The following is a 15,626-nucleotide window of genomic DNA, read 5'->3' as shown; positions in this document are numbered from 1 at the left end:
ATATGGGAATCGTGGATAGGGCGAGATTTATTGGAGCGAAGCTATACCGTAGATATTTTCACTTCTCAGACGCATTAACTTCTAAATACTAGCAATCCCAATTTGAATTGCTTACCTAAGCTCTTACAGGTTGGCGTTCTAGCGCTAGCGTTAGTTATTCCGTTCGTTTGTTTTTGTTGTTCTTTGACGCTGATATGTACTTTGTTTGTTAGCAAGATCTTTTGCCGTTTTATAATCTCACCGCGTCTCGTTTGGAGACCTACGCTCAAGTCATTTTGTTATCACGAGGATTTCGTGAAGACCGTGACGAATGAGCGGTGGTCGCTTTCCTACACTTAAAGATTTAATTGTCGTGAAGCGTCTATGTAAGTAATCGTGAATTAATAAAGCCTGGCTTTCTATGCAGTACAGCTTCACTCATTTATGTCCTTAGTGAAATGCCTCAAGCCATGTGATTCTATCCATGTGCTTGCCGAATTCACTTGAAGGCCCTTGTTCACAACGTGCCCGAAGAAATAAGCCCCAGAATGCGTTTACATGACGCGCGACGAAAGACTAGGCTAACGACGACGGAGGCAGAACGATGCTATGATAAGGTGGTTAAAGATGCCGTAACATTTCAGTTAACGTAAAACTTGACAGTAGAAATCCATGTCAAGTAAAGTTGGCTGAATAGTTACGGTGTCCATTTTTCTGCCTTATCCGAGCATCGTTCTGCCTCCATCGTTGTTGGCCTTGTTTTTCGTTCATAAGTAAAAAGACAATAATTCCCCGCCAAAAGTACGTCACTGTGACGTCACAAGCAACGTCACGTGTTTGTTGTGCCTCACAGTTCGCAGGGGGCGACGGGAAACTGAAGCCTCGCTCAGAGTCGACACGCAGGCTTCTCTATGGGAGTTGCGCTACCATGTCATTGCTACATGTCTTCCGTCTGCATCGCAACACTCTAAAATGCATCTTGCTGTGTGTACATTCGTACAGATAGTGCGGCCCTTAATGCTGCACGTTTGGTGTGGATCTACCAACTGTTTAATGACACCTTGCACCCTCCTTGCCAATACTTTCATAAACAATTTATAATCCACATTTGTGAGGCTTATAGGTCGATAGGACCCCACCGATAAAAGTTTGAGTGCATCATCTGATTTAGAAATTCAGGCAATAGGTGAAGCTTTGAAAGATGGCGGTATTTGTTTAACATGGTATGCTTCCTTTATTACGCAGTACAATGCCCTGCTGGCTTCTGATTTGAATTTCGTGTAAAAAGCAGCCCCTAATCCGTCAGGACCGGGTGATTTTCCAGCGCTTATTTCTTCTATAGCCCGCTCAATTTCAAGTACACTGATTGGTTCCTCAAGCCTGGCTTTAACTTCATCCTCAAGCCTGGGCATGGTCTGCAAAAACTGACTTTCGAATTGTTCTTTCCTTTGCTTAGCCCGCCCAAGTAGCTCACTATAGTACTCTACAAACGCTTCTTTGATAACCTCGCATTCTGTTGCAACTTCGTTATGGTAAAGTATCTTTTGAATTTTGTTTTTTTCCGCGTATCTTTTCTCGTCACCGAGTGAGCGCTTGTTCGGTGTTCCCCATAATCGCTCTGCTCGTGCTCGCACGATAGCTCCCCTATATCTTTCTTCATCGATAAGCTCAAGTTTATCCTTAACTTCTTTTATCTGCTTCGAACACAATCCAGGCGTCCCGCTATCTAGGTTCAGCAACAAGTTGAGTTGACGGTGCAGATCTTTCTCGTTCTCTTTACTGACATGTCGTAAAATGGTTGCTCTTTCTAATGCTTTCATTTCTATATTGTTCTTAAAATTTTCCCACTCACTCATCCAGTCCCCTGATTTAATCGCAAACAGTGCGTTGAACATTTCCTTTACTTCGTTCACATAGCTCTCATCATTCAAAAGTTTAGAATTAAATTTCCAAAGCTCCCAGTTAAATTTAGATTTATTTTCCTTTGCTCCTATGCAAAAAACTACTAGGCTGTGATCTGTAAAAGACACGTGCTCAACTTCATTACTTCGGCACAGAGGCGCGAGTTCTAGGGAAATGTATGCACGATCTAGCCTCGCATGGCTTTCTCTTTGGAAATGGGTGTACTGGCGTTGTCCACTAGGTGATAAAAGCAAACCAACGTCTTCTAGATGATACTCTGTGGTTAACGTCCTTAATAAGTGTGCGCTAGGGTCCTTCACAGGCTGAAGTTTTACGCGATCTTCAGGCATACATACACAATTGAAGTCACCCACCATAACAACACATCTTTCACCCTACAAATGCTGTTCGAGCTGCTCGAAGAACAACCTACGCTCCCCTTCCTTATTAGGTGCATAGATGCATATCATACGCCATTTCAAGTTAGAGAAGGAAAAGTCAACAACAATCAGGCGTCCAGAAGGGCAAACAGTGACTGCCTCCTCGACAATGCTCAGGCTGTTGCGAATAAAAATAACACACCCTGCCGAATTGCCAACAGCATGACACAGACATACATTGTACCTATCTCTGAATGGTTGCACCATGCGGTCCGTTTGTTCTTCGCTTTCTACCTTCGTTTCTTGTATAGCGACCAAGTCCAATTCGTTTTCAAGAAATAGCCGACTAACTTGATATTGCCGCCGCCTCGCTGTCATTCCGCGAACGTTTAAGGTGGCTACACGTAACGCAGACTGGAGGTTTACTGCCATTTAATTGCAAAACAAAAGGACCGCACAGCGCTCACCTCGGCAGTCTGGGAAGCAGTTGAGCATGTGCACTTGCTTTTTTGGTTGAGCCCGTAGCCACTGCGAAGAGGCCTTGCCTCTCGGTCGAAGCACCTTGAAGGGTTTGTCCAGCTCCTTATGCACTAACTTTACAATCCCTCTTTGCTACGAGGGCGGTGTCTTGACTGTATTCCGGTCGAGGGAGATGTTTGGCCTCGGTCTGAAGCTAGGTCGCCGTGGCATGACGGCTTTGGGGGGCGGTCCCTCGTTGTTAGTGTTGTCAAGGCAGTCTCCTGCTCCCACGCTGTCCCCGTGCGTTCTTTTTGAGTTTACAGGTAATTCCATCGGCTCCCGCTGACTTCCATTGCCTGCGGCTGACGCTGCTCTTCGGTCACTACTAGACGCAGCCTTCGTAACTCCAGGTGGCTGCACGCCGTTCTGGGTGTGTTCGTCTGTTGGCCCTCCGACAAGGTGCTCTCGGAGGACTTTTTAGCAGCCTCCGAAGGCGTCTTTACTTGTGTAGCAGGTGACTCGCTTTTCGTGTCACGGCTTGCGGCCTGCGTAGAGCCTTCAGAATTTTCGGAAGAAGCGTTAGGGTATCGCGTGGACAATTTCAGCCTCCCTTTCGCGTCTTCCTCGGCGTCGGCTTCATCCATAATGAGGTCTGAAGCGTCCTCTTGTTGCAGTGGTCCAGTAACACTCGCGTAAGTTTTAACGCACATGTCCTCCTGATGACCAAAGCGCCTGCATCGGGCGCAACGAGGAACACGAAACTCGCGTCTAATGTGCACCGCAGTCCGGCACCAGAGACAAAGCGGAGCTCTGCCCGGCACTACCACCAGAGCCAACTCGCCTGCTTCGCGGAGCTGGTGCGGGAGGTCGTCCACCGAAACTCCGGATTTCAGCTTGAGCCCAGTTACTCTTGTCGTTGATGCTTTGTCCGCAACGCCACTGACACGCCACTTTTCCTTCGAAATGTCCGTTACCTCCCAAAAAGGTGCTAGAGCAGATCGCACGTTGTCATCATGGACACCGTAGACAAGCCAGTGCAACTTTAACCTCACGTCCTGGTTCATTGGATCGATGATGGCGCATCGTCGTTCTTTCGCCTTGAAATCACGCAAGGCCAACATTTTCTTCATCCCGTCTCCGCTCTTGAATGTAAGCGCCCAGACGTGATGCATCTGGTACGCCCCCAAGGAAATCACCTCGGGGAGCATATCCAGACTATCCAACGCATCGCGGAAGTCTTCCACGCGATACGGCCGACATCTCACATCAGCATGCAGAAAAACAGTATTTAAAACATTCCTACCTGATGGCAGCTGAGGCAAAATGACTTGGTTATACTGGTCCGGTAAGTCAGCAATCCTGTTTCCGCGACCCAGCTGGGCCGCTGTTACCGCTCCGTCGGAGCACATGATGGCACGCCTGTTCGCCTCGGCGGCCGGAAGTAGAATCCCCCCACTGAGCTATAGCGGCTTGTGAACGACGGTTTTATTCGCTTGACCGAGTGGTGTTATTTTTCTCTAGAAAAAAAGGAAGGCAGTGCAATAACCGCCAGTGAGGATCGAACTCACGACCGTTGGTTTACAAGACCAGCGCTCTACCACTGAGCTATAGCGGCTTATGAACGACGGTTTAATTTCGCTTGACCGAATGATGTTATTTTTCTGTAGCAAAAAAGGAAGGCAGTGCAATAGCCGCCAGTGAGGATCGAACTCACGACCGCTGGTTTACGACACCAGCGCTCTACCACTGAGCTATAGCGGCTTGTGAACGACGGTTTTATTTCGCTTGACCGAATGCTGTAATATTTCTCGAGCTAAAAAGGAAAGCAGTGCAATAGCCGCCAGTGAGGATCGAACTCACGACCGCTGGTTTACAAGACCAGCGCTCTACCACTGAGCTATAGCGGCTTGTGAACGACGGTTTTATTTCGCTTGACCGAATGATGTTATTTTTCTCGAGCAAAAAAGGAAGGCAGTGCTGTAGCCGCCAGTGAAGATCGAACTCACGACCGCTGGTTTACAAGACCAGCGCTCTACCACTGAGCTATAGCGGCTTGTGAACAACGGTTTTATTTCGCTTGACCGAATGATGTTATTTTTCTCGAGCAAAAAAGGAAGGCAGTGCTGTAGCCGCCAGTGAGGATCGAACTCACGACCGCTGGTTTACAAGACCAGCGCTCTACCACTGAGCTATAGCGGCTTGTGAACGACGGCTTTATTTCGCTTGACCGAATGATGTTATTTTTCTCGAGCAAAAAAGGAAGGCAGTGCTGTAGCCGCCAGTGAGGATCGAACTCACGACCGCTGGTTTACAAGACCAGCGCTCTACCACTGAGCTATAGCGGCTTGCGAACGACGGCTTTATTTCGCTTGACCGAATGATGTTATTTTTCTCGAGCAAAAAAGGAAGGCAGTGCAATAGCCGCCAGTGAGGATCGAACTCACGACCGCTGGTTTACGAGACCAGCGCTCTACCACTGAGCTATAGCGGCTTGTGAACGACGGTTTTATTTCGCTTGACCGAATGGTGTAATATTTCTCGAGCTAAAAAGGAAAGCAGTGCAATAGCCGCCAGTGAGGATCGAACTCACGACCGCTGGTTTACAAGACCAGCGCTCTACCACTGAGCTATTTTTTTTTCTATTTATTGCCTGGCTTTGACACAAATACACCGCACTGGAACTCAAAACAACAGAAAAAAAAGGAATAATATATGTACACAAAGGTAGCTAGCGTTGCCTAACACCCACTGAGGGGCAGGCATTGTCACGTTTAAAATTCCTTGAGCACCGTCAAAGGTTCCAGCTTTGACAGCCACTCAGGAGCACATGGTTGCAATTTAAGCACGTCGAGCCATCGCTGCACACTTTCACGGAAATACATGCGGGCTGGCCGTGCATCTGGATCGCAGTGATAACCAGCCATTCGTGCGCGCCATATACTGTGGAGGCACATTAACATAACCTGGTCTAACGGCATATCATCGTGGTTATCCAATGGCAAGTACCTAATGCCATGGGAATCAAGTGGCAACTGTTTTTTTATTGTCCTTTGCAGAACATCCCACAAATATACCCCCTCCCAGCAATGCAAAAACACGTGATCTATTGTCTCTGGCTGTTTGCAGATGAGACATTGGGCCCCCCACGGTAGGAACATACCCTTCTCCTCCATAAATGATTTTACACTCAAAGTACCGGTATGTAGCATAAAGAAAAACGTTTTAGCTCCCGGAGCAACTTGCATTTTCTTTACGCGTTTTAGTACATTACTTCCTGTGCCTCCATAGTATAAAGCTCGGTACAAGGGCACCGGGAACACCAATTCACAAACATCCTTGTATAATGTTCTCCTGTTAACATTACTTAAATACTCTTTCGAAAAACGTGCGCTTAAGAATTTCACACTCAAAACAATTTCCCTAAAGAATCCAAACAGAGAACCAGGCATACATTGAGTATAAACTACGAAATCAGGCAACGCTCGACCAAGTCTCTGTTGACACACTGTGCGCAGGAATGGATCACTGGCATCCCTAAAAAACATAAACCGGTTGACAATCTGTCGCACAAACAAATGACCCAGACCAAGCCCCCCATGCTTCACCTGCCGGAACAAATTTGTCCGACTGCACCTCTCCCAACTCGAGGCCCAAACAAACACCGCAAAAACTCGATGCAATTTTTGCACATTTACACGGGAGCAATGCAACACTTGCATAACATACCATAACTTACTAATTAAAAACAGGTTGCAAACTGCGGCTCTTGCAAATATTGATAATTGAGCGCTTTTCCATTTCTCCGCTTTTTCACTGGTTTCTTTGACCTGCTCTCGCCAGTATGGCTCGCTTTCCTTGTAAAATTTCAAGGGCACACCCAAGTACTTTGCAGGCGTTGTAACCCACGACACATTAGCGAAAGTGTCGGGGGTCAGCTGCCATTCTCCGTGCCAAAATCCCAGGCACTTACCCCAGTTAACTTTACTCCCTGTGACTTCGCTAAAATGTTTTACCGCATCCACTGTCCTCTTTATACTCTCCTTATTTACACAAAAAACCGCAACGTCGTCTGCGTAAGCCAACAATTTGACTTCTGACTCCTGCAGTCGAAAACCATCAATGTCATTGTTTTGTAGGATGCTTAAACACAACGTTTCAATATAAATGCCGAACAAAAGAGGGCTGAGGGGGCAACCTTGGCGCACCGAACGTCGTACGTTGATGGGGGCCCCCAGTGACTTATTGACAATTAATCTCGTAGTGCAGTTACGGTACGCCAAAGCCACTCCCTCTCGAATAACAGAGCCGACATTAACATAGTCTAATATACTTAACAGAATAGTATGTGCCACACAATCAAAAGCTTTCTCCAAGTCCAACTGCAGTAACGCAACACATGCATGAGTTGCATCGCAGCATTCGAGCACACTTCGCGCTTTGTGAATGTTCTGAAAGATAGATCGCCCTTTGATACCGCACGTTTGGTGAGGGCCCACTAGTTCGCATATAACCGTTTGTAGTCTGCCAGCAAGCACCTTCATATAAATCTTGTAATCAACGTTTGTCAGAGCAATGGGCCTGTAAGACGACAACTGCCTAAGCTTATCTGGTTGGTCAGTTTTCGGAATAAGTACTGTGTGCGATGATCCGAAAGACGCAGGCAGTGCCTTCAGTTCATACGCTTCATTAAATAAGGCACACAACAAAGGTGATAGCTGTTCCTTGAACGCTTTATAAAAAGCCGCACTCAGGCCATCAGGCCCGGGTGATTTCCCTGGGTTTAAATTTTCTATTGCCTGCTGCACTTCTTTTTCGCTTATTGGCCGCTCCAGTCTTTCTTTTTGTTCCTCGTCAATTTTTGGCATCGCGTCAAGAAAGGATTCTTTAAAACGGTCCAAATAAACTTCTCGGGACGAAAATAGATCTTCATAATACTCCCGGAAAGCTTTCGCGATTCCTTCGTTATCAGTTTCTGTGCGTCCTGCCCAATCTACCTCTGCCACGTGATTTCGCCTTGCATTTGCTTTTTCTATTCCCAACGATCTTTTTGTCGGCGTCTCATCCATGGCCAATTTTTCCGCTCTTGCACGCACTAACGCTCCTTGGTATCTGTCTTCTTCTATCAAGTTAATCTGTTCTTTTATTTTTCGAATATCCTCTATCCATCTGCCGGGTGCCTTACATTCCTGTTCGTGTAGTTTTGCGAGCAAAGCCTTAAGCTGGGTTTCTGTAATTTTCTTCTCGTACACCAGGCAACTGGATCTGTCAATGGCTTTAATTTTAATCTGTTCCTTGCACAACTCCCACTGTTTCCAGATTTCGAGCCAAGTCCCTGGCCTCACTTTAATCAATTCATTCAATACCACGCGTCTAAAGGCATCATCCTTAAGCAATTTGTTGTTGAATTTCCATAACTCCCAGCTAAATGCATTGCTTCGTTTTTTGGTGCCGAATAAGCATTGCACCAAACAGTGATCCGTGAATGTCATAGGCACCACTCGGTATTCATTGCATGAATGAATCAAATCCAGCGACGCGTAAATTCTGTCCAGACGCGCGTGGCTAGAACCTTGGAAGTGCGTGTACTGAACGGCACGCGGTCCTTCCAAGCAATCAGCCACATCCTCCATATTCCATTCGCTTATTACCTGGCATAACATTTTAGTGCTCTTGTCTCTGAATCCGCGTGTGCTGGTTTTGTCTCGAGCATTCAGTACACAGTTAAAATCGCCCAGCAATACTACCTGCCTTTCCGTACTTAACTGCTGCATAACATTCTCGAAAAACACTGTTCTTTCCTCCACACAGTTAGGAGCGTACACACAAATAATGCGCCACTCAACACCGCTGTATACACAATCAGCCACTACACACCGTCCAGAAGAGCATGAGGAGTAGCCCTTTACAACCAGACCAGGCAGCTTTTTGACGAACAATACACACCCGGCCGATGTCCCAACTGCGTGGCTAACAATGGCGTAAAATCTAGCCGTGAAACGTCGCACCATGCTCCCGGTCTCTTCCTCCCCATCAACCTTAGTTTCTTGCACGGCAAGCACGTCAATATCGTGGTCAGTTAAGAGCCGGTGCACCTGGCTCTGCTTCTTTTTGCCTGCCAATCCCCTGACGTTTAACGTGGCTACTCTTAAGGTGGTTTCGGGCGCCATTTTCATCAAGGGTGAAGAGACCGAAAGCATGGTGCTTACCTTTCCCGTCTAGCGCGTTGCTAGACGCCGTCGTTGGATCCATCCCCGTCCGGTGCGAGCGGCTGACCCGGCAGCGGGGGCACTTTATCCGCTGCCCGTCTCTCTGATGATATGTTTGGCCGCGGACGTAGCGTGGACCGCCGGGATTGCCCCGTTTTTGCTGGTGGCTCGTCGACGCTGGGGGCTGACACCTGGTTACCTTCAGGTTCGGACTGTGTGTGGGATCGCTTGGCTGGGGCTAGGACGCTTGGCTTACGAACAGCACTGGTGTCCGAGTGGTCCTCCCCATTATCCTGTTCCATACCATTTGCCGGCTCAAGTGCCGTGCCTTCCTCATTGATAGTGAGCTCAGGTGCAGAGTCCGCTCTCCCCACATCCCTCGCAGCATTGCCGCTTTCTGCCGAGTCCACCGATGAATCCGTCTCCCGTGTCTTCGTTCGAACCTCTCCGGCACCCTTCGCCGCCTCCTCCGCCTCGACCACGTCCATTGTGAGCTCCGCCGACCGTTCCGCAGTTCCATGTCCCGCGGCCGAAGCGTACGAAAGCACACAGGCAGCCTCGTCATGTCCGTAGCGTCTACACTTTGGACAACGCGGTACCTTACATTCACGTCGAACGTGACCGGTACCGCGGCAGCGCAGGCACTGCATCGCTCGCCCAGGCACCACGACAAGGGCTAGCTCTCCGGCAACTCGCAGCTGGTGAGGCAAGTCGTCGACCTTAATGCCGGGTTTCAATTTGAGGAGCACAGTCCTCGTGGTGGACCCCTTCTCCTTGACGCCTTGAACTCTCCACCTTTCCCGGGTCACCTCGGTCACATTCCCAAACGCAGCAAAAGCCGTCCGGATGTCGTCGTCTGCCACACCGTGCAACATCCAGTGAAGTCGCAGCTTCACCTGTTGGTCTTCGGGATCAATAATGAGGCAACGGCGTCCCTTAACTTCGATTTCCTTGAAAGCCGCCAATTTCTTCGTTGCTTCGGTGCTGCTTAACGTGACCGCCCAAACATGGTTGATCTGATACGCCCCCAACGCCACAACGTCGGGGAGCGCACCAGCCTTGACCAGGGCGTCGCGGAAATCCTCGACCCTGTATGGCCTGACTCGCACATCGCCGTGCAAAAAAAGCGTGTTAAAAACAACGCGTCCGGTGGGCAAAGTTGGCAGAATAATCTGATACTCGGTATCGTCCATGTCGTCGAGCCTGTTTCCGCGGCTGGAAAGGGCCGCTATCGCCGCTCCGCTGGAGCACATGATCCTGCGACCGTTCACTACGGTGTCCGGAAGTAGAATGCGTCTACCACTGAGCTATAGCGGCTTGTGAACGACGGTTTTATTTCGCTTGACCGAATGATGTTATTTTTCTCGAGCAAAAAAGGAAGGCAGTGCTGTAGCCGCCAGTGAGGATCGAACTCACGACCGCTGGTTTACAAGACCAGCGCTCTACCACTGAGCTATAGCGGCTTGTGAACAACGGTTTTATTTCGCTTGACCGAATGATGTTATTTTTCTCGAGCAAAAAAGGAAGGCAGTGCTGTAGCCGCCAGTGAGGATCGAACTCACGACCGCTGGTTTACAAGACCAGCGCTCTACCACTGAGCTATAGCGGCTTGTGAACGACGGCTTTATTTCGTTTGACCGAATGGTGTTATTTTTCTGTAGCAAAAAAGGAAGGCAGTGCAATAGCCGCCAGTGAGGATCGAACTCCCGACCGCTGGTTTTCAGGACCAGCGCTCTATCACTGAGCTATAGCGGCTTTTTTTTTTCTTTATTGCCGTGAAACACAAAACAAAAATACAAATGATAAAAAACGTCAACTACACTTGAGCTAACGCGTAAGTGGCTAAAATCTTTTCAAGTTCACTAACTCATCAAAGAGACAATGCCATTGTGGCGGATCCTGCTGCCTCATGAAAGTTTCACGTATATAAACAGCACTTTCAATAAAGTTTTCACGCGAAGATCGTGTATCTATATCTGCATGACGCACCTGCATTCGTGTTTTCCACAAACTATGGAGGCCAAGAAGCATAATTAAATCATAAGGTGCATCATCGTTCTGCACTGGTAGAAATCTTATACCGTAAGGAGTTAATGGAAGCTCCTTTTTAATTGTCCTTTGGAGGACGTCCCATAGAAAGACAGCATCCCAACACTGTAAGAAAACGTGTTCAATTGTTTCCGGTTTTTTGCACAACAGGCAATTTGTTGTCCATGGGACGAAGATACCTTTTTCATTCAGCCAGGTTTTAACAGGGAGCGTATTAGAGTGAAGTTTGAAAAGGAATGTTTTAGCTGATGGCCTCACGGGCATCTTCTTAACTCTTTTCAAAACGTCCTGCCCTGGGCCTCCACAGTGTAATGCCCGATAAAAAGGCACCGGCAGCATCACGTCAATGAGATCTTTATACAGTTTTTTTCTAGGAATGTTGTAAAGGTAATCAAAAGAAAACCGCACTTCAAGCAACTTGCACGAAAAAACAACCTCGCGCAGGTAGCCAGTCACAGTACCAGACATGTTTTCACATGACACAATCCATTCAGGGAGCAGCCTCTGTAATCGCACTTGCATCACGGTTCTTAAAAAGGTATCTTTTTGATCACGGAGGAATATAAATCGCGAAACCACCTGACGCAAGAACAGATGTGCAAGGCCAAGCCCACCCCTTTTAACAGAAATAAACAAATTCGTCTGGGCGGTTTTTTCCCATGTGGATGCCCAAATAAAAACAGCAAAAACGCGGTGCATTTTCTGAATTGAGGTTCGTGATACACACAACACATTCATGAGGTACCACAGCCTCGAAATAAGAAAAACATTGCAAATAGAAGCGCGCGAAAATATTGAGAGTTGCCTTCCTTGCCAGGCATCCGCTTTTTCTTTCGCTCTGGATGTTTCTTCCATCCAGTGCACGTTGGGATCTTGATAACATTCTAAAGGCACGCCTAGATATCGTGTTGGGAGAGCAGACCATCGCAGCTTACAGAAGAAATCAGGTGTCACGTCCCAATCACCGTGCCAAAACCCAGAGCTTTTCTCCCAATTGATCTTACATCCCGTTTGATCACAAAATGTTTGGACGACACTCGTGGCTTCACAAATGCTCTTTCTAGTTGCACAAAACACTGCTATGTCATCGGCATATGCTAGCATTTTCACATGTGCTGATTGCAGCTTGAACCCTAAAATGCGATCGCTATCAATGATAGCCAAGCAAAGTGGCTCTAAATACAGTGCAAACAGCAGGGGTGAGAGTGGGCAGCCCTGCCTTACCGATGAACGTACTGCGATGCTGTCAGTCAGTTCACCATTCACTATAATACGGGTCGTGCAGTTCGCATACGCCATTTTAACACCCTCCACTATGACGTCACCAAGGTTAGAATGTTCCAAAATGGAAAACAGAATTTCGTGAGAAACACGGTCAAAGGCTTTCGCCAAATCTAACTGCATCATGGCTATCTGACCACCGAGTGCATCAACACATTCTAGTACGGTTCTTGCGACATGTATATTCGTGGCAATGGATCGACCCTTGATGCCGCACGTTTGATGAGACCCAACCAATTTCTTTATTACGCTTTGCAGTCGTTTTGCTAAAACCTTCATGTACACCTTGTAGTCAACATTGGTGAGGCTAATCGGTCGATATGACCCCACCAACAGACGTTTCTCCGGATCATCTGTCTTGGGTATTAGAACAATGTGCGATGTAGAGAAAGACAATGGGACAGTATTACGTTCATAAGCTTCAGTGATTACACAGAGCAAAAACTGAGCCGCATACTGCTGAAACGTTTTAAAGAAGGCAGCGCTTAGGCCATCCGGCCCAGGGGCCTTCCCAGTTGTCAGGTCATCTATTGCAGATACTATCTCCTGCAACGTTATCGGTGTTTCTAGGCGCGCTTTACTTTCGTCATCCAGTGCAGGCATCAGTCTCAGAAAATCTGTTTGAAAGCCGCCTACAGTCTGAGGCTTAGCGCTAAGTAGTTCTTCGAAGTGCTCTGCTACCGCACGCTGAATATCTTTAGCATCTTCTGTGATATGGCCGGCATACCTTATACTCCTTATTTCTTTCTGGCAGGCGTATCTTTTCTCGTCTGCTAGCGCTCGTTTTGTCGGAACTTCTCCAGCCCAAAGTTTTTCAGCCCTTGCACGTATGACAGCCGCTGTGTATCTTTCGCTGTCGATTGTTTCCAACTCACTTTTTATCTCTCGTATTTTACTGGCGAAATGCCCTGGCACTGAACTTTCCATGCTCAAAAAAAACTGAAGTTGTTCATTCAGTTCTTTTTCTTTTTCTTTCTCTTTATGCCGCACCTTACTGCTCTTTTCTATGGATTTCAATTTGACCCACTCTTTGAAGCTGTCCCATTCCTCTGCAAAACTTACTGGTCGCATAGCAAGACGATTTTCAAACTCGGTCTTAACTTCCGTAAGGAACTCTTCATCGGCAAGAAGTTTGGCATTCATTTTCCATAGGTACCAGTTAAAGCGCGATTTCTTTCCTTTGCGACCAAACATTGCACTCACGAGACAATGATCGCTGAAAGACACAGGTTTGACCTCATATGCAGTACATAGGGAAACAAGATCTACCGAGGCATACACCCTGTCCAATCTAGCATGGCTGTCACGCTGAAAGTGCGTGAACTCTGGCTGGTTTCCAGTGGAGAACACACTAGCAACATCCTCAAGGCCATACTCATGCACAAGTGCATTCAACAGCTCGGAGCTTCTGTCTCTTCGAGGTTTACACTTCGCCGCTCGGTCCACAGCTGCGCACACACAGTTGTAGTCACCAAGTACAAGCAAGATTTTGTCAGTCTTCAGCCACACCTCAATAGACTCAAAAAACAATTCACGCTCACATCCTGAATTGGGAGCATACACACACACAACACGCCAGCATAAATTAGAGTAGGTAAAATCGGTAACCAAAAGCCGACCGCTTGGACAGGCAAAAACGGACTCTACGCTTACTCCCAGCGTGTTGCGTATAAATAAAAGGCATCCACCCGATACACCAACAGAATGGCATACACACACATAAAAGTTTGTTTGAAAAGAAGCCACCATACGGTCAGTGCTTTCTTGGCTCTCAATCTTTGACTCTTGCACAGCTGCTATATCTATATCATTATCCAAAAGCAGGCGACTGAGTTGGCATTGTCGCCTTCTCGCTCCCAGTCCTCTGACATTCAAAGTAGCTACATGTAACGGCGAATTAAGCTTGAAAGTCATGTATTAGAGAGAGACGCCCGTACCCGCATGGTGCCTACCTTCATGGTTGCATGGCTTCTGCTTCTGACGAACAGCGGCGTATGTATGCATGTAATGTCCTCCCAGCAGAATGTCGGGATGCATTCAAACGAAGTCCAAGCACATTGTTTCATTTTTGCTCACCCACGCACCACTTGGTTCCAGAAGGTTCCTGACGCTGGTCGGTAGGCAGCCGACCCACAAATCGTTCAGGGCACCACAAAAACTACGGAGGCGGTTTCCCCGCCTGCCGCGTGTCGGCCGAGAAGTTCGGCTTCGGTCTTAACGTGGCTCTTCGGATGCCAGAAGTTTTCGGCGGCGGCTCACCACAAACACCGCCTGGCAGCTGAGTCTCCTCCACGCTTTCCTCATGCGGACGTTTCGCGGCAATTAAGGCTGCTGTCTCCGGCCCAACCTCCATGGCATCAGTAAAGGAAGGCTCAGTACTGAGATGGTCCTCAGCGTCGGAAAATTTGGCTACGTCTTCTGACACTTCCTTTGATGCGCTTTCATGGTCCTGGGATGGTTCGTTCAAGACATGCCGAGGTTCATTCTTTTCATTTGAGACCGTCACCTTATTCTTTGTTAAAACCGTCATGGAAGGCGCGTCCTGTTTCGTTGACTGGCCTCTAATGTCAGCAGCCTCCTCCGCATCCGCCTCATCCATAATTAACTCGGACGAGTCTTCGCTGGTCCCAGGTCCGGCAATGCTAGCGTAGGTTCGTGCACACTGGCTGTCTTCATGCTCGAACCGTCGACAGGTTCCGCAGCGAGGAACCCGGCACTCTTTGCGGATGTGACCCGTACCCCGGCAGCGTAGGCACAACGGGGGTCTGCCTGGCACAATGACGAGCGCGAGCTCACCGCTAACATTCAACTGATGCGGCAGGTCGTCGAGCTTCATGCCAGCTTTCAGCTTCAGCGTTACGAGTCTAGTTGTAGAGCCCTTTTCTAGCATACCTTTAACACGCCAACGCTCCCGGGAAACTTCCGACACCTTTCCGTAAGGCGCAAATGCAGCACGAACATCTTCATCTGGCACGTTGTGTAGTAGCCAGTGAAGCTTGAGTCGCACGTCCTGGTTCGCCGGGTCAATCACCAAACAGCGACCGTTTTTCACAGACAGCTCACCTACACTGACAATCTTGTTGACGGCTTCAGTATCCTTGAGAGTGACGGCCCAGACGTGGCTCATCCGATACGCCCCCATAGCGATAACATCGGGGATTATCGAGTGTTGTGCTAAAGCATCCCGGAAATCTTCCACCCGGTACGGGCGGGCCCTGATATCGGCGTGCAAAAAAACGGTATTCAAAACAAACCGACCTGTTGGAAGTGCAGGCAAAACGACCTGGTAAGTGTTGTCCTGTTCAGCAGTCCTGTTACCGCGGCCTGACATGGCCGCTGAAGCCGCTCCTGAGGAGCCCTGCATCCTGCG

At 48.2% G+C, this 15,626-nt stretch overlaps 11 non-coding genes across 11 annotated transcripts; all 11 read right to left on the bottom strand.

Annotated features, from left to right (window-relative positions):
- Positions 1-4,263: 4,263 nt before the first annotated feature.
- On the bottom strand, positions 4,264-4,335 carry TRNAT-UGU (transfer RNA threonine (anticodon UGU)). The gene has a single exon. It is a non-coding gene; the product is annotated as a tRNA-Thr (tRNA).
- Positions 4,336-4,409: 74 nt separating this feature from the next.
- TRNAT-CGU (transfer RNA threonine (anticodon CGU)) lies at positions 4,410-4,481 on the bottom strand. The gene has a single exon. It is a non-coding gene; the product is annotated as a tRNA-Thr (tRNA).
- Positions 4,482-4,555: 74 nt separating this feature from the next.
- TRNAT-UGU (transfer RNA threonine (anticodon UGU)) lies at positions 4,556-4,627 on the bottom strand. The gene has a single exon. It is a non-coding gene; the product is annotated as a tRNA-Thr (tRNA).
- A 74-nt stretch (positions 4,628-4,701) lies between these two features.
- Positions 4,702-4,773, bottom strand: TRNAT-UGU (transfer RNA threonine (anticodon UGU)). Its single transcript has one exon. It is a non-coding gene; the product is annotated as a tRNA-Thr (tRNA).
- Positions 4,774-4,847: 74 nt separating this feature from the next.
- On the bottom strand, positions 4,848-4,919 carry TRNAT-UGU (transfer RNA threonine (anticodon UGU)). The gene has a single exon. It is a non-coding gene; the product is annotated as a tRNA-Thr (tRNA).
- Positions 4,920-4,993: 74 nt separating this feature from the next.
- Positions 4,994-5,065, bottom strand: TRNAT-UGU (transfer RNA threonine (anticodon UGU)). The gene has a single exon. It is a non-coding gene; the product is annotated as a tRNA-Thr (tRNA).
- A 74-nt stretch (positions 5,066-5,139) lies between these two features.
- On the bottom strand, positions 5,140-5,211 carry TRNAT-CGU (transfer RNA threonine (anticodon CGU)). The gene has a single exon. It is a non-coding gene; the product is annotated as a tRNA-Thr (tRNA).
- Positions 5,212-5,285: 74 nt separating this feature from the next.
- Positions 5,286-5,353, bottom strand: TRNAT-UGU (transfer RNA threonine (anticodon UGU)). The gene has a single exon. It is a non-coding gene; the product is annotated as a tRNA-Thr (tRNA).
- Positions 5,354-10,317: 4,964 nt separating this feature from the next.
- On the bottom strand, positions 10,318-10,389 carry TRNAT-UGU (transfer RNA threonine (anticodon UGU)). The gene has a single exon. It is a non-coding gene; the product is annotated as a tRNA-Thr (tRNA).
- A 74-nt stretch (positions 10,390-10,463) lies between these two features.
- Positions 10,464-10,535, bottom strand: TRNAT-UGU (transfer RNA threonine (anticodon UGU)). The gene has a single exon. It is a non-coding gene; the product is annotated as a tRNA-Thr (tRNA).
- Positions 10,536-10,609: 74 nt separating this feature from the next.
- On the bottom strand, positions 10,610-10,681 carry TRNAS-UGA (transfer RNA serine (anticodon UGA)). Its single transcript has one exon. It is a non-coding gene; the product is annotated as a tRNA-Ser (tRNA).
- Positions 10,682-15,626: the final 4,945 nt, after the last annotated feature.

Source organism: Amblyomma maculatum, chromosome 3 (assembly GCF_055883805.1).
Source record: "Amblyomma maculatum isolate TAMU_Amacu chromosome 3, ASM5588380v1, whole genome shotgun sequence".
Classification (NCBI taxonomy): domain Eukaryota; kingdom Metazoa; phylum Arthropoda; class Arachnida; order Ixodida; family Ixodidae; genus Amblyomma; species Amblyomma maculatum.
The sequence above is the reverse complement of the archived record's forward strand: the minus strand, read 5'-3'. Positions and strand labels throughout refer to the sequence as shown.